Source organism: Mirounga leonina, unplaced genomic scaffold (genome assembly GCF_011800145.1).
Source record: "Mirounga leonina isolate KUSES-001 unplaced genomic scaffold, KU_Mleo_1.0 Mir_125, whole genome shotgun sequence".
In the NCBI taxonomy this organism is placed as follows: domain Eukaryota; kingdom Metazoa; phylum Chordata; class Mammalia; order Carnivora; family Phocidae; genus Mirounga; species Mirounga leonina.
The window spans coordinates 67464524-67490961 of record NW_023270305.1 but is presented as its reverse complement, the minus strand read 5'-3'; the positions used below and the strand labels follow the sequence as shown (position 1 = coordinate 67490961).

The following is a 26438-nucleotide window of genomic DNA, read 5'->3' as shown; positions in this document are numbered from 1 at the left end:
TTGAGGAGGAATTGGGAAAAGAAGTAATACCGATAAACCTTGCAAAAGGGGGCACCTGGGTGGCTGAGTTGGTTAAGCGACTGCCTTTGGCTCAGGTCATGATCCTGGAGTCCCAGGATCGAGTCCCGCATCGGGCTCCCTGCTCGGCAGGGAGTCTGCTTCTCCCTCTGACCCTCCTCCCTCTCATGCTCTCTGTCTCTCATTCTCTCTGTCTCAAATAAATAAATAAAATCTTTAAAAAAAAAAAACAAAAAACCTTGCAAAAGGTTGGCTAAGAAAAGAATTAGCGAAGAAGATGGCTAAAGGGGGATATAGGGTGGGAAGGAGGCAGTTTATCATAGTTTTTAAAGATAGGTAGATACAGGGGCACCCCCACCCCCACTTGCTCTCTCTCTCTCATAAATAAAGAAATAAATCTTTAAAAAAAATAAAGATAGGTAAATACAAATATGTTTCTATGCTGAAGGAAAAGTTCCAGTAGGGAGAGAGGTTAAAAGTACAGAAAAGGAGAAAAGACAGCAATTGGTAGAGGAAGATCCTGGATGAGTGGGGAGGGGTGGAAAGCCTGGCGATGGGTAGAGGCCTGTAGAGAGGAGGGAAGATGTAGGTCACTGAAGCTGGGGCATCAAGGAAGCATTTTCACTCCCAAATTACAACCACTTAGAAAAATATGGTCACAAAAAAGGTGAAAAGTATATCCTAATACTTCAAAGAAGCTAAAAGAAATCGAGAAAATGATAGAAGAGTTAAAAGAATGGCAACTTGGAGTGAGAAAATTTCGGAAATGAGGTGATAGACCCAGGAAAGAATTAGAAATAAAGGGAAAGAGATTTATTTCAGAAATAAAGACTAAATTAGGAAAACTCAAAAGAGAAGAAGCACAATAGACAAAGACTGAAGAGAAATAGTAGAAAGGAAGAAAGATATTTTTTGAAAAGGAATATAGGCCAAACCAAAGTTAAGACATAAAATTACTTCCTGTGGGAGAGGGAAGGATTAAGGTGGGAGGATCAGGGATTGTTAGAATTCTCTGAATATACATTGTTCTGTAGATTTAACTTTGTAACCATCTGAGTATGTTACACAGTAATAAAACAAAAAAAAAAATTTTTTTTTAAAGATTTTATTTATTTGACAGAGAGAGACACAGCGAGAGAGGGAACACAAGCAGGGGGAGTGGGAGAGGGAGAAGCAGGCTTCCCGTGGAGTGGGGAGCCCGATGTAGGGCTTGATCCCAGGACTCTGGAATCGTGACCTGAGCCAAAGGCAGACACTTAACGACTGAGCCACCCAGGCGCCCCATAAAACAAAATATTTTTTTTAAGGTTTTATTTATTTGAGAGAGAGAGAGCAGGAGCATGGGGAGGGGCAGAAGGAGAGGGAGAAGCAGACTCCCTACTGAGCAGGGAGCCCAACTCAGGGCTTGATCCTAGGGCCCTGAGATCATGACCCGAGTCAAAGGCAGACGCTTAACTGACTGAGCCACCCAGGCATCCCAAAATAAAATATTTTAAAGGCAATCCTGAAAATAAAAAATAGAACACACACTAGTTTGATTTAATCTCTCTGAAGTTTTCAATGTTCAGTGTTGGTAATCCTAGTAAAGTCCTCTCTGTTTCAATCTTGTTTGTTCCTATGGAAAGTCAAAGAAGAACTGAACACTTTCCTCATAATAGACTTTTTGCGTTGCAAGGGAGTGAACAGAACTTCCCTTATCCTGGGCCAAGTGACCTCCATTCCTCTTCGCCTTTCTCTGAGGTCCAGTTTTAGCTTGCTTCCCAAACTTTCCTTTGATACTTTACAGTTCTGTTACGATTCCCTAGGTTCAAGCCTAAGATAGAGATGGGTCCGATTCATGGCAAGCCCATTTAAATTTGGCTTTCTCTCACAGTGACCTGAGGCAAGGGCATCACCAGGAGATTAAAGAATAATCAAAGTAGCTTGGAAATTGCCAGAGTGATTGGGGAGATCCCAGGACATATTAATTTTTCTGTGGGTATTGCTTATTCTCTTAGCAGTTTGTTTGTCAAGACCCCAAGTAATTTGGCCAATTGGATGTCAGCTACGTCTGGAAAGAAGTATGACCTTGTTGAGGAGGGGCAGTTTTCAAGGCTAACAGCCGAAGGCCAGATTCCAGCAGCTTTCCCGGCTGCTGGAGGAGTAAGTCCTTCCTTCCTGAAGGGGGTCTGGACAACACATCATAGCATCCCCTAGAACTCCCCGGAATTGTGGAGGCTCAGCCAACGTCAAGACTTTAGCCCAGGGCACCTGGGTGGCTCAGTCGTTAAGCGTCTGCCTTCCGCTCGGTCATGATCCCAGGGTCCTGGGATCGAGCCCCGCATCGGGCTCCCTGCTCGGCGGGAAGCCTGCTTCTCCCTCTGCCACTCCCCCCGCTTGTGTTCCCTCTCTCGCTGTCTCTCTCGGTCAAATAAATAAATAAAATCTTAAAAAAAAAAAAAAAAGACTTTAGCCCAAATGATTATTGTCCCATTCTGTCCATTTCCCATGACTTATCAGTCTGTAATGTCCATCTTGGTTTATTTCAGAGCGTGGCAAACCTTCCAGAGTAATTGAAATACAAAGAGAAGAGGTGTTGTCTGGAAGAATAAGCCATCTGACTGGAGAGAAGAGCAAAAGAGGAAATCGTAGAAGGACCCCATTGTCATGGTTGGTTGGCTTACGGTGGGGATGAAATCAGAACCGCGTGATGGATCCACTTTAGGTCATTGAGAATGGCTGGTGAGCAGGTGCCATGTTAGTTCTGGATCACATTTAAAGGTCATGATTCTTCGATCTACTGTTCATTTTAGATACACCAAGAAATCACTGTGCGGTGGCGGGGGAGTGAAGAACATGCCTTCCCACCTTGACCAGCCTTGTTCCCCCCAGCTGCTCCTCAGGGCCCCAGTGTTGTAACCCAGGGCCTCTAGTACAAGCCGAGAGATTAAGAATGAGGAAGAAAATATCTTTTAAAAATGAAGATGATAATCCCATTCTCTGCTCACCCTGGAGGCTTATTTTGAAAATCATAGTGATTTAACTTGTTAGCAGTTTAATTCACTTTTAAAAGATTAACCAGACTAATTATTCATCAGATTTCACCACCTTTGTCAGCCTCAATAAGGATCCTTTGTTACAATGATTAATGTGTTTTAATTGCAACTTCTCTCAGAGCAATAATTCGATCGCACAGTATTTGCCGAATCTATGGAAATCTTGGAAATGCTTTGACAGCTGAGCTATTCTTGGGAAATGAAAGTAAAGGAATATATATAACTAACAAAAAGTGTTTTATAGCATATCGTTAATATGGATTTTCCCACTCTCACAGACCTTGCTCTGCCCCAGTCTGTGAAGCCACTTGCTGTGTGCATCAATTTGCCATCCAGGAGCTCTCAGGAGCTAGAGATCAGTTAACACAGGTTACGACTTCCTCCGAGTTGGTGCCCTCCGACATACGCTAGTCATGATGATAATCGAAGCAAACATACATAGGTCCCAGGGAAAGTTAACCAGCCGGCCAGTGTCCATAAATCATCATCCAGTTAAGAGGCTGGATCCTGCGTCGATCATTCTGTTTTCTACCCAGTGCTGCATCTTCATTTAACTGGTGGCTGCTGTCCAAGTTAGAGATTTTTACAATATCAAAAAGATGCCTGTAGATGCTAGTGGAGAAAGTGTTTGTGGCCAATGCTGACTTTGAACTTAAAATGTATTTTAATGGTATTTTTGAAGTACAGTGGTTCTAGGACCTTTGGAGTCAGACAAATCGGGAGTTGATTCTTGACTCTACCACTTACTAGCTGTGAGAGCTTGGGGGGGAAATCAGCAGTATCTAGCCTCCCTGAGGCTCTGTTTCCTCATCCCTTAAATTGGTATAATAATACCCACCTCGTAGTGAAGATTAAAATGAGGCCTTACACGTAAGACCGAGTGGCGCGAGCCAAGCTGCTCATGCTGTTTGACAAAGTCCAAGTATGGGGGACGATCCTGAAAACAGGAGACTCCACAGCTGGCTCCTGCTCTTCTTTTTCATTTTATTTATGGCAATCTTAATTGTGGGAATATTTCTGGGGTTTCGTGATAAAGTGACTACTCATCTTAGTTACGCCTATCTAAGCAGTCATGATGAAACTAATTCCACAAAGAATTAGTTTCTGTAGAAAAAATAACAAAACGGTCACGCTCTGTCTAGCACCTTTCTCTTTGCGTACTGTTTTTTAGTTTTAGTGAAAGCCAATAAGCGGAAATCAGTAAAGGTCATGGTAATCATTACAAAGGAAAAATGAAAGAAGGCTATGGCTGTAATCCAGAAAATGATCTAAGATTTGGAAAAACAAAGATATCCTAACATATAAATAAAGTTCCTCCGAGGCTGTCAGGAGGAGATGCTTGCAACCCGACCCTGTGTCTGTGTCTCCTCATTCGCCGACGCCGTCCTTTCCTACGAGAGACACACCCCGGCTGGAGCTGGACTCCGGCAACCGAGTACGCTATCTGGACTGTAGTAAGCTTTCAAGGAGTTATGTCTGCAACAGCAGTAGGTCTTTCCAGTTTAAGAAAATCGTATGTACACAAGCTTCTCTGGGCCTTACAGTAACCCAGAGACAAGCAGGAAAGGTGTGCCTGCTGCTTTGATTTTTCTCAGACGAGAAAACTGGGCACAGAAGTGTGCTAATCTTGGTAAATATGTCCTCTCTGCTCATCTGCTCAGTTAAGCACAAAGGTGCTCTAAAACCCATGGATGTCGGCTCCTATTCCAGTGCTTTTTCCGCTGCATCCTAGAGGTACCAAGGCCTCTGACTGATAGAGCAGTTGGGCACAAAATGACCGATTCCTTATCTGTTGGCAAATACTAGCCCCTCTGTTGGGATATATACATCGACAATAGCTGACAGAGCCAGGCATTACCTCATTTAATGGGGAGGTAAATCTCCCCACCAACCCCATGTCACAGCTGAGGACACTGATCACTTAGAGATAGGAAATAACTTGCCTGACAGATTTAAACCTGGGTCTGTCCAACTCCAGTGTCTGGCTTTTAACCGTACACTATTCTGCCTCCTGCAATCCCACTTTACAAAATACTAGTTTTTAAAAGGGAGTGTTTTGAGACCTCCGAGGTCTGTATGGTAATCAATTACCATGCTTTAAATTTCTGCCTTAGGGGGCACCTGGCCAGCTGGGTTAGTAGACCATGCAACTCTTGATCTTGGAGTTGTGAGTTCAAGCCCCACATTCAGCGGAGTGCTTACTTAGGAAAAACAAAAAACGATTAAAAAATAAATTACTGCCTTAGTGGATCAGGCACCATGACTCAAAAATGTCTTTAACTCCTGAACCAGAGTTTGGGAATACTGTTTTTCCTTTACTTGAGGAACAGCATTCGCTGGGAAAAGGGTTTATAAGATCAAATACTAGAAAGCAAATTCTTCCTTGGGTGTTCATCATGCATGTTTACATAACAAAGGTGCTGAAAAATACCACGGTTAAAAAAAAATGCTTAATTGTGTTAAACCTGGTTCCTAAACTTACTTGACCACAGAACCCTTCCTTTTAGTTACAGTCATTAAGAACCTATGGAAACCAACTCTTTAAGTGTTTTTCTTTTTAATTTTTTTTATTAACATATAATAATTATTTGTTTCAGGGGTACAGGTCTGTGATTCATCAGTCTTACACAATTCACAGCACTCACATAGCACATACCCTCCCCAGTGTCCATCACCCAGCCACCCCATCCCTCCCACCCCCTCCACTCCAGCGACCCTCAGTTTGTTTTCTGAGATTGAGTCTCTTAGAGTTTGTCTCCCTCTCTGGTTTTGTCTTGTTTCATTTTTCCCTCCCTTCCCCTATGATCCTCTGTTTTGTTTCTCATATTCCTCGTATCAGTGAGCTCATATGATACTTGTCTTTCTCTGATTGACTTATTTCGCTTAACATAATACACTCTAGTTCAACCACGTCAGTGCAAATGGCAAGATTTCATTTTTGTGATGGCTGCATAATATTCCATTATATATATACCACATCTTTATCCATTCATCTGTTGATAGACATCTGGGCTCTTTCCTTGGCTATTGTGGACATTGCTGCTATAAACATTGGGGTGCACATGCCCCTTCGGATCACTACATTTGTATCTTTGTGGTAAATACCCAGTAGTGCAATTGCTGGATCATATGGTAGCTCTATTTTCAACTTTTTGAGGAACCTCCATACCGTTTTCCAGAGTGGCTGCACCAGCTTGCATTCCCACCAACAGTGTAGGAAGGTTCCCCTTTCTCCACATCCTCGCCATTTGTCATTTCCTGACTTGTTAATTTTAGCCATTCTGACTGGTGTGAGGTGGTATCTCATTGAGGTTTTGATTTGTATTTCCCTGATGCCAAGTGATGTTGAGCACTTTTTCATGTGTCTGTTGGCCATTTGGATGTCTTCTTTGCAGAAATGTCTGTTCATGTCTTCTGCCCATTTCTTTTTTTTTTTAAGTCAAAATGCACTTTATTTATTTTTATTTTTTTTATTATGTTATGTTAATCACCATACATTACATCATTAGTTTTTGATGTAGTGTTCCATGATTCATTGTTTGCGTATAACACCCAGTGCTCCATGCAGAATGTGCCCTCTTTAATACCCATCACCAGGCTAACCCACCCCCCCACCTCCCCCCAGAACCCTCAGTTGTTTTTCAGAGTCCATAGTCTCTCATGGTTCGTCTCCCCCTCCGATTTCCCCCCCACTATAGGTTCTTCCCCTCCTGTACCTCTGAAACAAATAATATATATGTTAAAAAAAAAAAAAAAGAAGACGACTTCTGCCCATTTCCTGATTGGATTATTTGTTCTTTGGGTGTTGAGTTTGATAAGTTCTTTATAGATTTTGGATACTAGCCCTTTATCTGATATGTAATTTGCAAATATCTTTTCCCATTCTGTCGGTTATCTTTTGGTTTTGTTGACTGTTTCCTTTGCTGTGCAAAAGCCTCTCATCTTGATGAGGTTCCAATAATTCATTTTTGCCCTTGCTTCCCTTGCCTTTGGCGATGTTTCTAGGAAGAAGTTGCTGCGGCTAAGGTCGAAGAGGCTTGTGTTCTCCTCAAGGATTTTGATGGATTCCTGTCTCACATTTAGGTCTTTCATCCATTTTGAGTCTGTTTTTGTATGTGGTGTAAGGAAATGGTCCAGTTTCATTCTTCTGCATGTGGCTGTCCAGTTTTCCCAACACCATTTGTTGAAGAGACTGTCTTTTTGCCATTGGACATTCTTTCCTGCTTTGTCGAAGATTAGTTGACCATAGAGTTGAGGGTCCATTTCTGGGCTCTCTATTCTGTTCCATTGATCTATGTGTCTGTTTTGTGCCAGTACCATACTGTCTTGATGATGACAGCTTTGTAATAGAGCTGGAAGTCCGGAATTGTGATGCCACCAGCTTTGCTTCTCTTTTTCAACATACCTCTGGCTATTCGGAGTCTTTTCAGGTTCCATACAAATTTTAGGATTATTTGTTCCATTTCTTTGAAAGAAGTTGATGGTATTTTGATGGGGATTGCATAGAATGTGTAGATTGCTCTAGGTAGCATTGACATCTTCACAATATTTGTTCTTCCAATCCATGAGCATGGCACATTTTTCCATTTCTTTGTGTCTTCCTCAATTTCTTTCTTGAGTACTCTGTAGTTTTCTGAGTACAGATTCTTTGCCTCTTTGGTTATATTTATTCCTAGGTATCTTATGGTTTTGGGTAATTGTAAATGGGATCGACTCCTTAATTTCTCTTTCTTCTGTCTTGTTGTTGGTGTATAGGAATGCCACTGACTTCTGTGCATTGATTTAATATCCTGCCACTTTACTGAATTCCTGTATGAGTTCTAGAAGTTTTGGGGTGGAGTCTTTTGGGTTTGGAAACCAACTCATAACCAGAGGAAACAAACTGAGGGTGGCTGGAGGGGAGATGGGTGGGGGGTTGGGGTAACTGGGTGATGTAATGAGCACTGGGTGTTATATACAACTGATGAATCCCTGAACTCTACCTCTAAACTAATAAGACACTATATGTTAATTAATTGAATTTGGATTTCAAAAAAGAACCTATGGAAACTCATTTAAATAATAATCACAGCCAAATTTATGGTGCCCTTAGTATATTCCAGACTCTCAACTCAGAACTTCACATGTATTCACTCGTGATGAGACTCTTATGAAGCAGGTATTTTTAGAATAATCTTACGAGGTAAGTGTTTTTATGAAATAACTTTCCCAAGATCACAGACTAATCAGTGGCAGAGCCAGGACCTGAACACAGGGTATCTCTCTCCAGAGCCCTTGCTCTTTCAGCTGCCACGGGAGAGCTGATTCAGCTCACCATACTCAAAGTTATGTATTTTTTTTCTATTTTAAATATGGAAGAAGTATGCTATACTACCCCACCAAGGGGGAAAAACCTTGGCAGAACCACCTCTTTGAATCAGACACTCAACACCATCAAATTCCTCTATCTGATATCAATAACTCCATTTTTTCCCTGTAGTACTATTTGATTCTTAAAATACTTGATCCAGTTACAGACATCTACTTACATTTTGTGTCAGACACACAGGTAACATCTTATCTCCATGTCTCTTCCCAGATAACAGTTGCTTCAGTTTTCCTCCAGGACTAATGCACCGGGATCAGACAGATGAGAATTCTCAGAAATAGTCAGGTGATCACCCATCTGAAAGAGGAGACATGCTACTTACCCCAGTAAGGCAAAAGCACGAGCATTTTCTTTTCTTTTCTCTTCATTATTTTCCTTTCTTTACTTTTATTTTATTTTATTTTATTTGGTTTTTGGTTTTAGATGGAGCAGTGGTTTGTGCAGTGGGCCTCACTCATGTAACTGAAGATTCCCCAGTAGAGAAAAAGGACCAGGAGAAAAGGCCATATCACAAAAGGTACAGAAAGCCCAAAGAAAGCTTCCAAGTCCTGTTGTTGCCTTTCTTCCTTTTGATCCTCTCTCCCCATAGAGTGGCTTTTTTTTGAAAGCATACTTTTCCAAGTTGTTACATTAACAAATTTGCACTGATTTCTTTATCCTTGTCATCTAAAGACCACCTTGTTGGCGGTTGGTGAACTTTTCCTTCACGCCAGGCCTGCTGCACTGTCTAATGTCACAAGTGTCTGCTCACATTAGCTCCCAGAGACTGGAGCAGATCCTGCATGGGGCCTTTCCAGCAAGTTGATTTGACAGAATGAGTCCCCATGCTAGCTCGTGGCACTTATCAGTTAGTCAGCCTTCCTTGGGGAGGAGAATTTAGAGTGCACCATATTCAGTTTCCAAATCAACGGCTGTCCCCTCAGGAAGCTGTGTGTTGCATTATTAAAAGAGATGCCTTTGACCACAGCGCCATACTTAAACATTCATCCACATTAAAAAAAAAAAAAAACAAGGTAGAGTGGGGGGACAGCAAAACAACACATCACCCCCTCCCCTGTGTTAACTCTTTCTCCCCAGGTTTCGGGTCTCCCTCACTGAACAGTCCTGTAACCTTTATTGGTGAGCATGAACGCTTGTTATTTTTTTGTGAGCCTTGCCTTTATCTTAAAAGGGGTGCTTTTACATTACTTGGAATGGCTGTGAAACCTTCCCCTAAATTGTAAGATCTTGGAGCTGAGATCTCTCTATTCCCAACATCTGCTTTTCACTGAGCTCCCATAGCAAAGTCAAATCCAAAAGTCTAGCCGTCAGAAACAGCAGTGATTTTGGTTTATCTGTTACCTGCCTTTCCCGGGAGTTCAAATGAAATGCAAGAATTAGTTCTTAGTTGAAAATGAACAGATCTGAAGCTCACACTTTAATTATTATAACTTTGCATATTTCTAGTTTAAAAAAAAAAAGTTTATATCCAGTTTACCTTTATCTTTCCAGAAGAGGAATTGACAAGATTGGTGGAGAAAAGGAGGGGTCCTTTTTAAAGCTTCATGTTGATATAAATATGAAAATGGATTAAACTCTGCTTCCAATTTCCAAACATGTGTACTTCAATGAATATTAAATGGCAGGCCCCTATCACCATCCTGACTTATTTACTCCCCAGAGTTTTTATCAAAAAGGGACTGGAATTGCCTGTGGAACATGAAAGTCTCCTGTAATTGAGTTTAGAGTGGTAAATCCACTAAACAGGCCACGGCCCCAGAGACACCCCGAAACCCACCTGTCAGCTGGTGTTAGATCACAGCGCAAACAAGGCATGGCTGCCAGCTCCTGCTAAACACTGCTGTGGCCCAAAACAAAACAAAACAAAAAAAAAAGAGAGAGAGAGAGAAGTTACTCCCCAGGGGATGAGGAAGGGCTGGGGGCAAATTGTGGGGGTTGGGAGGGCAGGCGAGAAACTCTCATCTAACAGCTGCCCAATGTCAGCTGGAATCATGATCTGAAACTCAGCTCAGGAGGGGCACTGGCTAGGGCCTCATTCGGTAAGGTGTCATTTCTTTATCGTAATGTCCATTAGGTAGGAGCGTAATGGAGTGGACAAGAAGCTTTTTCATCGTGGTTGAGCCGTGGAAATCAGAGCTCAGAGAGTTTCAGTGAGAATAAAGGTTTAACTGGCTTAAGACTGGTGCAGAAAGGTCCACATCTGGAATGGAGGAAAATGTCCGACTAAGACATGTTGAACCAGACAGGGATGGGAATAGGAACAATGCAAGCTGGAAAACCATAATTCATCCAATAAACAGTGATTAATTGTTTACTAGTGCCGATTGCTCAGTGTATAAAGATGAATAAGACATAGTCCTTACCCTGAAGGAAAATGTATAATGTGCTTGGGGAAACACACAGACAAGTCAGCTATTGCAATACAGTGCATCAAGGGCTTTGGGAGCAAAAGTATGTGCCTAAAATAAGTTAGGGACAGGCCTATCAGGGGAGAAAGAGAAATCAAACGATCAAGGGCTTTATCAGCCTGGCTAATCAGTCTGAAGTTTATCCTGAAAGCCATGGGGAACAATGGAAGGATTTTAAGCAGAGGAGTGATGTGGTCAGGTTTGTGTTTTAGAAAGACCAGTTTACCTATTGTGCATAGCATGAATTAGAAGGGGCAAGGCTGGAAACAGGAAGGCCAAGTGGAAGGCAATTACAGGAGTCTTTGAGAGAGGTGGTGATGGCCCAAACCAAGGAAGTCACAGTGGAGATATCTCGGAGAAGAAGGGACAGAATGAGAAATATTATAGAAAAGAATCAGCAGGGCTTGGAAGGCAATTGAAAGTGGGAAAAAGAAGGGGAGGGGTTCCCGGGTGACTCAGTCGGTTAAGTGTCTGCCTTCAGCTCAGGTCATGATCTCAGGGTCCTGGGATCGAGCTCCATGCCGGGCTCCCTGCTCAGTGGGGAGTCTGCTTCTCCCTCTCCATCTGCCTCTCTCCCCACTCATGCTCTCTATCTCTCTCTCTCAAATAAATAAAATCTTAAAAAAAAAAGAAAGAAAGTGGGAAAGGAGGGAGGAATTCAGAGTGGCTCTAAGGCTTCTGGCTTGGGTGTAGGGTTGCTGGATTTAGCAGATTAAAATAGATGCAATATTTGGGACATATTGATACTAAAAAATGATTCCTTTTTTTATCTGAAATTCAAATTCAATATTTAACATTTAATTCAATATCCAGCAAACTGACTTGGGGAGCTGGGTAAGTGGTAGGGTATCTGTCAAGCTGGGGATTGGAGGAGGCACTGTTGGAAGCAGAGGCAAAGAACATGATGAGTTTACACTTATTTATATTGAATTTGAGGTATCCAAGGGATATAACTGGGTTCCGATTATCCCCCAATACCTTTCTGCCCTTCTGCAAGGATAGTGGTCGCTGGCACATGGCCCCCCACCTAATGATTTTACTTCCCAGCTTCCCTTGCAGAAAGTAACCATATGACCATACTCCAGCCTGTGGAATGTGAGAAGTGATGTGTGTCTTGCTCTTAGAAGGATTGGGCATAGGGGCTCAGTTGGATAAGCGCCCGACTCTTGGTTTTGACTCAGGTTATGATCTTAGGGTCCTGAAATAGAGCCCCGTTTCTAGCTCCGCGCTCAGCGGGGAGTCTGCTTTTCTCCCTCTCTCTCCCCTTCTCCCTCTGCCCCTTTCCTGTCTTATGCATGCGCTCTCTCTTTCTCTCCCCCCCCCAATAAATAAATAAATAAATAAATAAATAAATAAATAAAAGAAGGATTGGGCATGAACCTCTTCTGCCTCTTTTCTCCTTTCCACTGGCCGAAAGATCACCAGCACTGAAGGAGCCAACATGGGCTCAGAGATGAAAATGTTGAAGGTGGCCGTGCCCTGTCACTTGCCCTGGGCAGTCTACCTCTGAATTTTTCCAGGAGGGAGAAATAAGCTTAGCCTGTACCTTAACTACAATACGACATCCAAGAGGAAATGTTCAGGGGTGCCTGGGTGGCTCAGTCGTTACGCATCTGCCTTCGGCTCAGGTCATGATCCCGGGGTCCTGGGATTGAGCCCCACATTGGGCTCCCTGCTCGGCGTGAAGCCTGCTTCTCCCTCCCCCACTCCCCCTGCTTGTGTTCCCTCTCTCACTGTGTCTCTCTCTGTCAAATAAATAAATAAAATATTTTTTTTCAAAAAGGAGGAAATGTTCAATAGCAGTTGAACAGAGAAGTCTGCAGTTGGAGAAAGAGGCAAGAGCTAGAGACCCGAGAATTGGGAGTGGTTAGCAGACACGTGCTGAATGAGGCTTTAGTTTACACGAGGTCTCTTAGAGGGAATGTATGGTGAGAAGAATGAAGCACGACAAAGTCAAGTGCTGTCTTTTTTCTATGGACGCTTTTTTTGGGGGGGAGACACAACTTTAAACTTACCCTCAGGTTAATCGAGATGTTCCTATAGTAGTAGGATGGATGTTTGAGAGTTTGGTTTTCATTTGCCAAGCCTTCTGCCTCTGTATAGCCACATGTTAATGTTCAGTGCTACTGAGTTCATTTGTTTGTCTTTGGATTTCTATTTCAGCAGTGTCTGGGAAGCAGGTGTGTTCTGGTGCCCTGGGGGCATTCGGGCATTTGTGCAGGGGGCTGGCTGTGCTGGGGTCTCTGCTAGGGTCAGTTTTCATGTGTGTAGTCAGTTTACATGGGTGTGTCGGCACACATGTGCATCTGCTCCTCTCTGTCCTGACTTGTCGATGTGTGCCCTGAGGATGTCCTTGTGTGTGTGTCTGTGACAGATGCTGCTTATTTCGGCTTAGTTAGTAGCCAATTCCCAGCACTGCCAAGAAGCAGTAGCCTTTTAGATTCTTCTCACATAGAAGTCTATTTTGTCCCAATTCTGTCCATTTTGGAGTAGCTTTTAAAAGATCATTTCAGGGGTGCCTGTGTGAGTCAGTCATTAAGCGTCTGCCTTCGGCTCAGGTCATGATCCCAGGGTCCTCGGATCGAGTCCCGCATCGGGACTCCCACTCCCCCTGCTTGTGTTCCCTCTCTCACCGTGTCTCTCTCTCTGTCAAATAAATAGATAAAATCTTTTTTAAAAGTTATTTTATTTTTTAAAGATTTTATTCACTTGAGAGAGAGAGTGAGTGAGAGAGAGCATGAGTGGGGGAGGGGCGGGTGGCAGAGGCAGAGGGAGAAGCAGATTCCCCGCTGAGCAGGGAGCCCCATACGGGGCTCTATTGAAGGACCGTGGGATCACAACCCGAGCTGAAGGCAGATGCTTAACCAGCTGAGCCACCGAGGTGCCCTTAGACTTTATTTTTTAGATCAGTCTTCAGGTTTGCAACAAAATAGGTAGGAAGATAGAGAGATTTCCCATATACTTCCTGCTTTGACAGGTGCATAGCCTCCCCCAGCAGAGTGGTATTCTTGTTACAACTGATTAGTCTACATTGATACATCATTATCACTCAAAGTCCATAGTTTACATTAGGATTCATTCTTGGTTTTATACATTCTGTGGGTTTGGGCAAACGTATAATGACATGTATCCATTATGATAGTATCATAGACTAACTCTATCATTTTGCATTTGGTTTTGTCGGTGTTCTGGATTTCGGCCATTCTAATAGGTATATGGTGCTATCTATCTCATTGTTGTTTTCAGTTATCTTTTCAAATCCAAAAAGCCTGAAGGAACAGTCTCCCAAACTTGCCAAGGGCATTCCTTGCTTCTTCCATCTGAGTCTACCTGTTCTCCCCAGACCCAGACTGAGGCTATATTTTACATAATATGATACGAACTGGGATCTGCATGGGTGTCGGGGGCACCACAGTGTGTGTGTGTTTATGGTAATTTCTAAACATACTCAGAATTGGAATAAAAGGACCTCCCTATATCCATCACCCAGCTTCAATAATTATCAACATTTTGCCATCCTTATTTCATATGTCTTTCCCTTTTTTCCTGCTTGCGTATTTTAAGCAAATATTAAATAGCTTGTCTTTTCACCTGAAAATTTCAGTTTGTATCTCTAATTTTTTAAGATTTTATTAATTTATTGGAGAGAGAGTAAGCCAGAGAGAGAGAGCACAAGCTGGAAGAGAGCAGAGAGAAAGGGAGAAGTGGACTCCCCGTTGAGCAGGGAGCCTGATGTGGGGCTCAATGCGGGGCTCGATCCCAGGACCCTAGGACCATGACCTGAGTCAAAGGCAGATGCTTAACCGTCTGAGCCACCCAGATGCCCCTGTATCTCTAATTGATAAGACTTTTTTAGGGGTGCCTGGGTGGCTCAGGCATTAAGCGTCTGCCTTCGGCTCAGGTCGTGATCCCAGGGTCCTGGGATCGAGCCCCACATTGGACTCCCTGCTCTGCGGGGAGGCCTGCTTCTCCCTCTCCTACTCCCCCTGCTTGTGTTCCCTCTCTCACTATGTCTCTCTCTGTCAAATAAATAAATAAAATCTTTAAAAAAAAAAAAAAAGACTTTTTTACATCCCGCAATGTCGTTTACCTAACAAAATTAATAATAATTCCTCAAAATCATCTAAACCCAGTCCATATTCAAATTTCTTAATTATCTCAGACACCTTTTTTACAGTTGGCTTTTTCAAAATCCACATGTTGCATATGGTTGTGTCTCTTGGTTTCTTTTGTTCTGAGGCAGTCCATCCTGGCCATTGATTTGGGGAGGAACCGGCTCATTTGTCCTGTATAATGTCTATGTTCTGTATTTGATTATTTTCTTGTGGAGTCAGATAAAATGTTCCTCTGTCCTCCATATTCCCGGTAAACTGATAGTTATATTTAGGGCCTCGATTAGATTCAGGATCAATATTTTTAGGCACCCATACTTCATAGGGTGGTGCTTTTACTGTGAGACATATAATATCTGGATGTTTCACACTTAATGTTGCCAACATCAATCATTAGGTTTAGGTAGTGTCAGCCCACAGAATTCCCCATTAACCTTCACCCGATGATTTTAGCATTCATTGATGATTGCTACCTAGGTCCATTATTTCATTTGGAATATTAGTAATTTTTGAAAACTTTTTTATTCTTTCTGTGATTATGAGCTGGGACTCTTCCGGCTCCAGCAGACTGCTAATCAAGGGAATAATGGAGTTGCTAGACACTCAAGGCCGAGTGAGGGCCCTGTTTTCCTGACCTTGTTCCATATTAAAAAAAATTAGTTCACCTTCCTCAACACCTGATGGTCTAGCTTAAATTCCAGGCTTGGTCCAACTGAAATGACCCTTTGTACTCAGATAATGTTGAAGTTAGCAAGGGTCCTAGGAGTGGGGTCTGCCTTTTGCTTCAGGAAAAGAGGGCTCTAAGTGTTGCAGAAGGAGTCTTTTCCTAAGACACAAGGAGCTTAGAGCTGCTCAGGAAGTTTGCTGATTTGGGGAGGACTTTCTTTAGCCTTTCCCACCTCAGTCAGGCTCAGTCTGGGACTCTGAGGCTCCTGCTTTTCAGGGAAGCAGCAACCATTCAACCACTGATCCCAACGACCACATAGCCGAGACTCTGATGCTTTAGCTTTCTGGCACATCCCTCTGTGTCCTCAGATGGACTCCAGGCCCTTTGCCACCCCTGGCTTGGGCACTGAGCTCCACACTCCTTTGAGAAACAAGAACACAGCTGACGTCCTGCCTAGTGTCCCTCCATTAGCCCTTTCCTGGATCTGAAGTCTTCTGAAGAAAGCCCCATGACAAACAAGACCCAATCTCTGGGTTCAATACTCAGTTCTGAGGCACCAGCACTTGAGCGAAGACTGGGCTCTGTCATCTGTCAGGCTGTATGGATGACTCCCTGCTCAGCAGCTGACTAAATCAAAGAAACCGTTCTTCCTTTCTTACAAAAACACGGGCCTGCATGGAAAAAGCCACACCACCACTCATTTCGGAGGGAAGGGGGGGAGATGTATTTTAAATTTTCCCTAAAGATGTGCTTTAGTCGGATTCCATGGTACACATTATTGGCTTTAAAATAATGAGACTTTTGGGCACCTGGGTGGCTCAGTCGGTTAAGCGGCTGCCTTTGGCTCAGGTCATGATCCCGGGGTCCTGGGATCGAGCCCCTCATTGGGCTCCCTGCTCAGTGGGAAGCCTGCTTCTCCCTCTCCCACTCCCCCTGCTTGTGTTCCCTCTCTCGCTGTCTCTCTCTCTGTCAAATAAATCAATTAAATAAATAAATAAATAAATAAATAAATAAATAAATAAATAATAAAATAATGAGACTTTTAATCTCAAGACATTCACTGAAAATATATATATTCTTCAAAATAATCACTTGCCTTTAGATGGTTACAAACCCCAGAGGAAAATCGGTGTTATTTCTTTGTATTCCCATCAGTAACCGTTTGGCTTAGAGTGACTTTTAGCTGTTTCCAAAAAATCAAATCCACCCTGAAAGCAAAGTGGTGTGCCTTCATGGAGGGTGGCCAAAGCAGAAGCCGCAGGCTGAGCGCGGCCAGCAGGGCAAAGAGAGCTTGCTTGCCCCTGCGCCTCTCAGGCTTGGACACTAGATGGCAGGCTTACCTTCCAGATAGAGGTGTCTGGTACCTTGTGGATTGTCTGGTGCCTCTGCGTCCGGCTGCCACTCACACTGCAGTAGATCCCAGGGACCTGGTGGGCTCCCCAGGGTGGGTGTGACTCAGCTTTGGTGAGGAGCAAGGGGAAGAGGGGTCTGGTTTGGGAATGCCTGCCTGACTGCAGCTATAGTAGGCTCAGGGTCCGGGCTCACTGGATCCCAAACCTCCTGGCTTGTGGCTACGGTGACTCCACTACAGGGCCAGCCACGCCCCCCTCCTACCTGCCGGCCCTAGGTGCGGGGCTTAGAAACGTCTCCAGCTTCCCCTGGGCTGGCTCAAAGTGCGAGGTCCTTCAGATCTCCCAAACCCAGGGAGGTGATGCTTTTTGCAAGCTTCTCTCAAATAGAGGGTGCTGCTCTGAGTGTGGGAACTGCTGAGCGCCAGCAAGGAAATGCACAAGCCTGTGCTGATCCTGGGCTGAGGTCTGTGGTTTCGTTACTGTGCAAGCCTCATAGTATTCTTGACACTTCTTTTGGCTGCCCCTGCCCTCCTCCCATCCTGTTCAGGGTTTAGACATCAGTACACATAAGTCCTCCTTTGGGGGGCAAGAACCTTCATGGGTTTGCTTCTGGATTCCTGGTGTCTGGCACACCGTGAGGGCCTCAGTGGATGTTTGCTAAATAAAATGATTGAATGAATGAATGTTGGGACTGAAAAATCATTTCATTTAACCTTATTCTAGAAAGGATCCCAAATGGATGGGAATGTGTATTTTCTGGGATGCCCGCCTTTATCTTTACTCCTTCTTCCTCACCCCAGGTGAGATTCCACCCCAGGATCTGAATTTGGGTTATGCCTGAACCTTTCTTACATCTAGTGAAAACCGCCCACGCTGCAATTTGAGACAGTTCTTTTTGCTATGATCTCAGCACAAGTCGATGATGGGATTGGGAAAAAATATTGTTAGGGGATGAGTTGTGTCCCCCAAAACCATACATTGAAGGCCTACCCCCTAGTAACTCAGAATGTGGCTTCATTTGGAGATAGGATCTTTAATGAGGTAATCAAGGCTGTTAGGGTGAGCCCTAATCCAATCTGACTGGTGTCCTTATTGGAAGGGGAGATTTGGACACACGGGGAGACACCAGGGATGTGTGCACAGAGGAACAACCATGTGAAGGGGCAGCAAAGAGGTCACCTGCGAGCCAAGGAGAGAGAGACTTCAGAGGAAAGCAACTCTGTGGGCACCTTGATCTTGGACTTCCTGTCTGGAACCGTGAGCAAATAAATTTCTCTTATGTAAGCCAGCCACTCAGTGGTATTTTGTTATGGCAGCCCTAGCAAATGAATACAAATATGATAGGATAGGATAGGATTAAAATATAATAAACATGATACGATATGTAATGTTTTGCCCCTTTTGTCAGCGTGTCCAGTGTCTAAAGAACTGTTGTCTAATTGATACGATGGCAGCTGAAGTGTCCACCTCTGGCCCCTGGCCCCTGGCCCTTGCCGGGTAGGTGGGAGGGAGAAAGAAAGAAAGGCCTCCTTAGAAAGGAGAGATGTCGACAGCTTTAGTCATGGTGTGGGCTGCCCTCCCAGGTCTTCTTTATTTTTTTATATTTTTTAAAGATTTTATTTATTTATTAATTTAATAGAGAGAGAGAGAGCGCACACAGCAGGGGGAGTGACAAGCAGAGGGAGAGGGAGAAGCAGACTCCCCGCTGAGCAGGGAGCCCGATGCAGGGCTCGATCCCAGGACCCTGGGACCATGACCCCAGCGGAAGGCAGACACTGAACCAACTGAGCCACCCAGGCGCCCCTCCCAGGTCCTTTTTAGAAAAACCCATCATCCGCTGTGATGAAGAACAGGGTGATAGAGCCCTCGGGAGAGTGGGTTCCTGGGCACCCCAAAAGCTAAGCTCCTCAAAGAGGTCAGCACGGCCTCAGTGGCCCAAAGGCTGACACATCAAGACAAATCAAGTCTGTCAGAGAGAGAAAGCAGCAGAAGAGGCTGCTTGTGGGCGATTAGATTAGACCAGAGAAGATTGAGTAAAGGCTCCCCACCTGGAGATGGAGGACATGGGAGGGAAGGAGGCAGGGCACAGGGCTGGCTGTGGAAGTGTCAGTGAGAAGCTAAAACACTGAAGCAAAGTCAGCTCAGCAGACACAAACACCTTGGGGTCAGAGACCATTGAAGGGGGAGCTGTGAAAAACAAGGCAACTCCTCTCTCCTTCCAGAGTCACATTGACATGGTAGGATTTGGTCTTATGAGGACTGACTATAGGTAATTCGCTCTGTAGAGTGGAAATTCTGGGTCACGTTATGGGTGGAGGGGCCGGGATGCATAGAAGAAGCTAAAACTGAGACTCAGCTCTCCTGGGTGTGTGGCCACGGGTGGTTGTGGCACAGGGAGGCCACGCCTTCCTTGCACTGCTGGAGACCTTCCCTCTCCTCCCATAAATGCCAGTGTGAGTAGACATACTGGGGAGAAGAGAGACACCCCAATAGGAGTACACGTAGCGAGGAGACCATCACCCGTAGTGAGTGTCTCCCGCCTTGGCACAGACACACAAGAAGGGAAGTGGGGAAAGGGGCTTTTCCCTCTGCCCTAATTTCCAACTTAGTCTGGCTCAGATGAAGGAGCTAAGAATAAACCTTGGTCTCTTGGTCCTGGACTCAGGATTAGCCCCCGCCCCTTTCCTCCACCTACCCCCCGTCTCACCACATTTCTCACTCCAAGGAGAGATGGCGGAGAATCTGGTCCTGCAGCTCCAACCGTGTGTCTGTGGGCAGCAGAGCTGGGTGGTTGCACTTCACTATTGGGAAACACTTGGGCCCCTAAGAAAGAAGAACAAACCACGAAAAGCTTAGATACCACCACTTAACACCCCATTTCCCTGATGAAGTTATCAAGACCCAAAATGGGAGAAAGGACCTGCCAAAGGTCATACGGGACTGATCAGATCTTCTAGTAGGTATTACCCAATGTAGCCATGTAGGTCACTTCAAAACACATACCATAGAGTAATAGCTCAAATACAGCCTTTTTTTTTTTTTTTTTTTGGTCTATGTACCAATCTAGTCTATTTTTCAAAAGTCAATTCTTAAAGCACTTTAAATATCCCCTAACTACCTTATGTCAACATTCTAACATGCACATGAAAATAGAGACTGCTCCTATGTAACCGTGTCTAGGTGGATGGTCATTTCTAGGCCCTACATTTTGTAAAGCACATCAACATGGAGCAACAAGCTAACTATGGTGGGAAGCTTCTGGAAACCAGGCCATACAGAGGAGGAACTAGGGAAATTCAGCTTGTGGAAGAAAATACTGAAGAGAACCAGACAATGAGCTTCAGAAGGTGAAGGCTGAAGGTAGGAGAGCGTGAATCACATACATATTGTTCCTCAGAGCAAAACTAGGACCTAAACCTGCTAGAAGTCAGATTCAGATCAGAGGAAGAAAGAACTTTCCAGGTTAGATTTTCCTTTCTTCTCAGTCTTCTTTGGAGAGGGTTGTCTTAGCTTGGGCTTCTGTAACAAAATACCATAGACTGGATGGCTTAAACGACACACATTTCTCACAGTCCTGGAGATAGGAAGTCCAAGGTCAGGAAGCCAGCATGGTTGGGTTCTTGGTAAGGGCCTGCTTCCTGGTTTATAGATGGCCACCTTCTCCCTGTATCTTCACATGGCAGGGAGAGAAAGAGGGATCTCAAGTCTCTTGCTCTTCTTATAAAGACGTTAATTCCAGGAGTGCCTGGGTGGCTCAGTCGGTTGGGCGTCTGCCTTGGGCTCGGGTCATGATCCCAGGGTCCTGGGATCCAGCCCCGAAATCGGGCTCCCTGCTCAGCGGGGAGCCTGATTCTCCCTCTGCCTGCCGCTCCCCTGGCTTGTGCACTCTCTCTCTAATAAATAAATCTTTTTTTTTTTTAAAGGCATTAATTCCATCATGAAGTCCCACCCTCATGACCTAATCTAACCATAACTGCCTCCCAAAGGCCCCATCTCCAAATACCATCACATTGGGGATTTGGGTTTCCACATGTGAATTTGGGAAAGACACACTAATTCAGTCCATAGTAAGGGTTTTTGGTAACATACAACTGATTCACAAGAGAACGCCATTACCTTGTAGATGTTTCTCTCTGATAGACCCAGAATCTCCTCAGGGACCTCAAGGAACTGAGTGCTGTCTACACTGAATCCAGCATTCGGCAGAGGGCAGAAGTATAGGAAAAACCCAAGGAGCCTGGGGGGGTGGACAAGAGAAGTGACAGAAGGGGCTCCTGAATGCCTGGGTGTTGTGGTGCCTCATAAGCAGTGGGAGCTAGTGGTTCAGCCTTAGCCGGGGGTGTGCAGGACATGGGTTCTCTGGCTACCATGAGATTATGGTGCTTCCTGTGTAGAGACCTGGGAGCCATTTTTCTGAGCACATAGAAGTAGAGCAAACTTACAGTTGTATTGTGGTTTGTTGTTGTTTTGTTTTGTTTCTGGGTTTTTTGGGGGGTGGGTGGGGTTTTTTTGTGCATCATGGTTACAGACCCAGCCGTCAATATGACATGTGGGATCTTTTTGAACCATATGGTGGCAGTGGCACATTTAGTGCCCTTAGCCCTCTCCATTGGAATGGAGCCAAGAGGGACTCAATGTCCATAAAGGCAGGACCACTGTTGAAGAAACTCCCAGCTATTTGTACTCCGCCATTCTCTTCTTCTACCCATGTAAGCTCCCTGAAGCAGAACCATAGTTATGTAGGTTGTGCACTGCACAACTCCAGGAGGCACCATTCCCAACCTGTGCAATTCTCACTGGCAGCTCTATGTGAAGTCAGAGACCATGGGGAAGTCAGAGACCACGGGGAACCCAGGAGCCAGCCCAAACCATTATTTCAAAAAGACTCATTGCCTTGGGGCCCCTGGCTGGCTCAGTTGGTGGAGTGTGTGACTCTTGATCTTGGGTTGTGAGTTTGAGCCCCACAGTGGGTGGGGAGATTACTTAAAGATAAAATCTTTAACCATTGAGGCCTGCCCAGGTCCCAACCCATCCATGGTTTGGGGTTGCTGCCTGCCTCAAAAAGGAAAGCAAAGTTGTCTTCTCCTCTGAAAAAGCCTCCTACATAGTTGGCTTTGGCATCTTCCGGGAATAGGGAGTCAGGGATTGAGGCCTCATGAGTTTGGGTTTTCAGCTGAGGTAGAGAGAGAAGCCAGTGCTTATAACCAGAAAGTCTAGAGTCCGGTGTAGTTACCTCTAAGACTCATGACTGTTAACCCAGCCTGGGCTCTATTTCACGACAGTCATAGAACTGGATTCCTTAACAATAAAATAATAATAATACAGTTAAAAATAAAATAAAATCTTAAAAAGAAACAAACACTCATTGCCTCGAGAGGGGCAGTTGACCTTTTCACAGACATTGGTATGAGATTGATGGGATTCCAGCCACACCGCCAATGAAAGATGAGTGGCCCTCCCAGGTATTTCCCTACTGGACATGACCTTCAGGAAAATTACAAAATGAGTGGTTCTCAAGTTCTCACACTAAGTTGGATATTTTTATTTTATTTTTCCTTTACATTGCTCAAAAGCAACTTAACCAGTATAATATGCTGATGGAAAACGTTGCATATTAAATCCCAAAGTATAAGTTATAGGCTTAATTTTAACCTAATGTCATTTGAAATGGGAAACCATAGTTGCAAATAGCCCTGAATGTGATTAAACTCCAATAGGGGTTGGGAATAATGGAGACATGACAGACCCCCTCACAATAGCTTGCTCTGCTCAATAGGCTAAATGAAATTATGTACCTGACACACGGTGTATTTTCTGAGAACTAAAATGCACTTAACATCTCTGCAGTTGATATGCCAGATATTTTTTTTTCCTATGGAGAAGAACATTAAATTTTTAAATTATTTATATATCTTTTTAAGTTGCTGGAAAAACTGTGATCTGCCAGTACTATTTACTGGAAAATCTGTGACTCTCTTGAAAAAGGTCCCCCTGCCTTCATGGGTGAAATTGAGAAATTTAGAAAGAATGACAAATTGGCCATGATGCTGGGAAGGAGAGAGGTGGATGTGGCCAGAGTCCCAGGGACTGGGCTTTAAATAAGAAAGAGTTCCCCGGTTTTCAGAGAAACTTGGGGTGGGGGGATTCCTTCAGTCACTGAGAGCTCAACACTGCACTTTATTCTGGCGAAACCCTGAAACACTTTATGTCTCTGGGTAAGAAGAACAGAAGGAAGTAGAAGGTGTGGTCAAATGTGTCTTGAAGACACTATTTTTTCCATAGAAAAATTTGTTTTTGTTTTTTTAAAGATTTTATTTATTTATTTGACAGAGAGAGACACAGCAAGAGAGGGAACACAAGCAGGGGGAATGGGAGAGGGAGAAGCAGGCTTCCTGTGGAGCAAGGAGCCCGATGCGGGTCTCGATCCCAGGACCCTGGGATCATGACCTGAGCCGAAGGCAGATGCTTAACCGACTGAGCCACCCAGGAGCCCTGAACAATTCAGTTTTGATCCCAGTACTCCACCACTGACTGACTTCCCGTTATAGCAAAATTTTTCAAAAATTCACTCTTCCCTCTTGAAACCTCTCAGGTTCGGGCTTTTGTGTCTACTACTTCACACGGCCACGTTTGCCAAGGTCACAAAGGGCCTCCACACAGGAAATGTAATGGTCAGCTTTTGTGGTCATCTCACTAGGCTTCTCAGCTGGGTATTGGACATGACTGCTCATGCTTTCCTCCTTGAAATACTTTCTTCGGGGATCCCACCTGCTTCTGTCTTACTACCTGTCCTTCTCAGTCTCGACATCTCTATATGGATGTGTAAGAGGCCCCTAAGTATGTCCGAAACTAGACTCTTAATATCCACCATCCAAGTTTGTTCTTGCCGCTTACCAGTTAATACATAGGCCAAAAATCTCGTAATCAACTTTAACTTTTCTTTTTTTTAACACCCACAACCAGTCCTTGGGCAATACCTTTCAGACCTGCCTTCAAAATATAACAGAATCTAACCTCTGCTCACCATCTCCACTGCTGTTTTCCTGGTTCAAACCATCCACCCTCCCCCCCCCACCCCCATGATCACAAGAACCTCCAAACTGCATTCTGCTTCTGCTCCCTCCCCACCTCACAGACTGGCCTCAAAACCCCAGCCCCAGTGGGCTAGTGAGCTTGTTCACATTTAAGTCCGATCACAGGATCCAGACTTGCATTCTTTCTCTAATATCCTGCTGCCCTCCTCCTTCCAAGAAGGTCACATCTAGGTGGGGGACAAGGAAAGGATTGGTGGAATTAGGACTTGAGTCAAGCTTGAATAACAAATAGTATTCAAATGGGCAAGGGTGGGGGGACAGTGCACTCTGGGGAATGCCACAGGTGGGGTCCCCAAAGCCTCAAGGCTCACATGTATTCAGAGATCGGAGAAGGGCCCAGGGGCGTGGACACGTAACATTCATGCTGGGGAGTGCCTGGGAAGATGGGTGGAGGGCCTTGAATGTCGCACTCAGGAGTTTGGCCTTTATCCTGCATTTTCCAAGAGGCTTGGGCATAAGGGGAGTGGGAGCAACTATGAAATTCACTTAGCATAGTTATCTCAGCTGCCTGCCAAGTAGTCTATTTAGTCCAATTCACAGGCAGAGCTTTGTTGAGCATTGAGAAGTCACTTGCTCCGTGTGAATCCAATCACCATGGCAGGCACACCTCAAAGAGGGAACACACAGCCGCCTCTGAAAAGCCTACCCCACACTCTGGCACCTCAATTCATGAATATGCTTTTCCAACGTCTGACGCTGCTGCTTAGCAAGGATATTATGGGACAAATCCCTGATTTGACCTTTTGTATCTCTATCCATCCCACTGTGCTAAAAGCAATTATGTGCATCTTGTGTGTGGCTGTTGGAAAGGGGAGTCACTTAGCGACGGGTCCCTTTCACACTCCAACTGTCCTCTCGCTCATTCCTTACCTCCCTAGCTGCGGCCTGCACAGCAGGCCTCCTCCCCTGCTTGGCAGAGTCGAAAATGGCATTAAGGGGAGGCGAGCAGGTGTAAACAGGTGGAAACGGTTCCCGTCATGGCGATTAGCATTCCCCTTGGCCAGACACAGCAATGGAGGGAAAATGGGGCTACAGGGGGGACAGGGAGGAGAACGCTGGCTGGGGAGCCGGAGGCAGAAGAGGGCTGAACTCCTTGTCAAAGGCACAGCCAACTTTCTACAAAAACTTCCTACAAAACAAAGCAATCCTCACGTCAGGGTGAATGGTAATGGTCTCTGCCTGGGGATGATCTGTCAGCTCTCTTCTTTGCCTGTAGTAGATTTATGTGTGCTCGTGCCTGGGTGATTAAATATGTGTGCAAGGATCGACGTCTGCATGTGTCAGAATGCACAGTTGTGTCTGTGTGTGTCTCCATCTGGTTGTGTGCGGTCCAGTGCCCGTACGAATGCCTGAGTGTTTTCTACGTGTGTAGACTAGTAAGTGGGGATGCTTAGGAGAACACATGTTGGTACCTATCTATGTGTATCTAAGGATGTGTATATGGAACGTGTGTATCTGCACGGCTGCATGCGTGTCATTTCTGGACATGGTATATTCCTCTGTGTATCCGTGTGTGGAGGTACTTGTTGGCATGCATGAAAAGGGGCTGAGTGGAGAAGAGCTCCCCTCTCCTTCTCTCTGACAGAGCAGCTCAGCATGACTGTGGAGGTCATTCTAATCCTGGCCAGAGAGGGGAGGCTTGAGGTTACTAAATTGCCCAAGGGTTTGGTTCTCCGGGAACTTAGACCCTTGACTCCGTTCTCCCTGTCCCCCAAACTCCAGCCCTAAATGTAGTGGAAAGACAGACCCCAGAGCTAGGGAGGATGTCCAGGAAGACAACCCAGGGAGACAGTTAACAGGCTGGAGGTAAGATCCCCAAGGAATTGGGAGAAGATCAAGGATCTTTTCTGAGCTTTTGTATATAAATAATTTACAGTGGAAAAGTGAGCTGGCCTCTTGGGCAGGAGGTAAATGCAGACAATGAAATAATGGTGAGTAAAGTGATCTGCTCCCAGCCCAGGTTCACCCCTGATTGAGCTGAAAAAAGACTGGGGGAGAGGAAGTAAAACTGGCAGGTGTGGGAGGGATATCAGAGCCGACCTGGACCATCTCTGCCGTCTGCAAGATTGCTCACCTCCCAGTCCCACAGACATTCACCTGATGGTGCCGCCATTGACTCAGGAACTATGGCAGAACGGAGAGAATTAGCAAGGCCTGCAGTCAGAACTATATGTTATTATCCAAAAAACCTCCCAAGCATGGCAGGTTTTATTGCATTTGGCAGCTTCCTGGCACTCCAACTTCCAATCAGCAGTGTGTGACCTGCCTGACATGATCTTGTCACCCATTCCAGATCATTTGGGGCCTTTCAGATTATTTGCAAGGTAGGGAGGGGTTGATGAAGCCCCAGGGTTAGGCTCTCTCCTTTTAAAATCATCCAAGAG

General features: G+C 44.8%; 1 protein-coding gene across 1 annotated transcript in view; it reads left to right on the top strand.

Moving 5' to 3' along the window:
- The window catches only part of LOC118008187, an 88700-nt gene that overhangs the window by 25854 nt on the left and 36408 nt on the right, over positions 1-26438 (top strand). Inside the window, exons 3-6 of the transcript XR_004678607.1 lie at positions 2547-2747; positions 8632-8747; positions 8845-8938; positions 18060-18598. The gene's annotated coding sequence lies outside the window, so the exon portion shown is untranslated. Of the gene's footprint in view, positions 1-2546; positions 2748-8631; positions 8748-8844; positions 8939-18059 lie in introns of the transcript that reaches the window.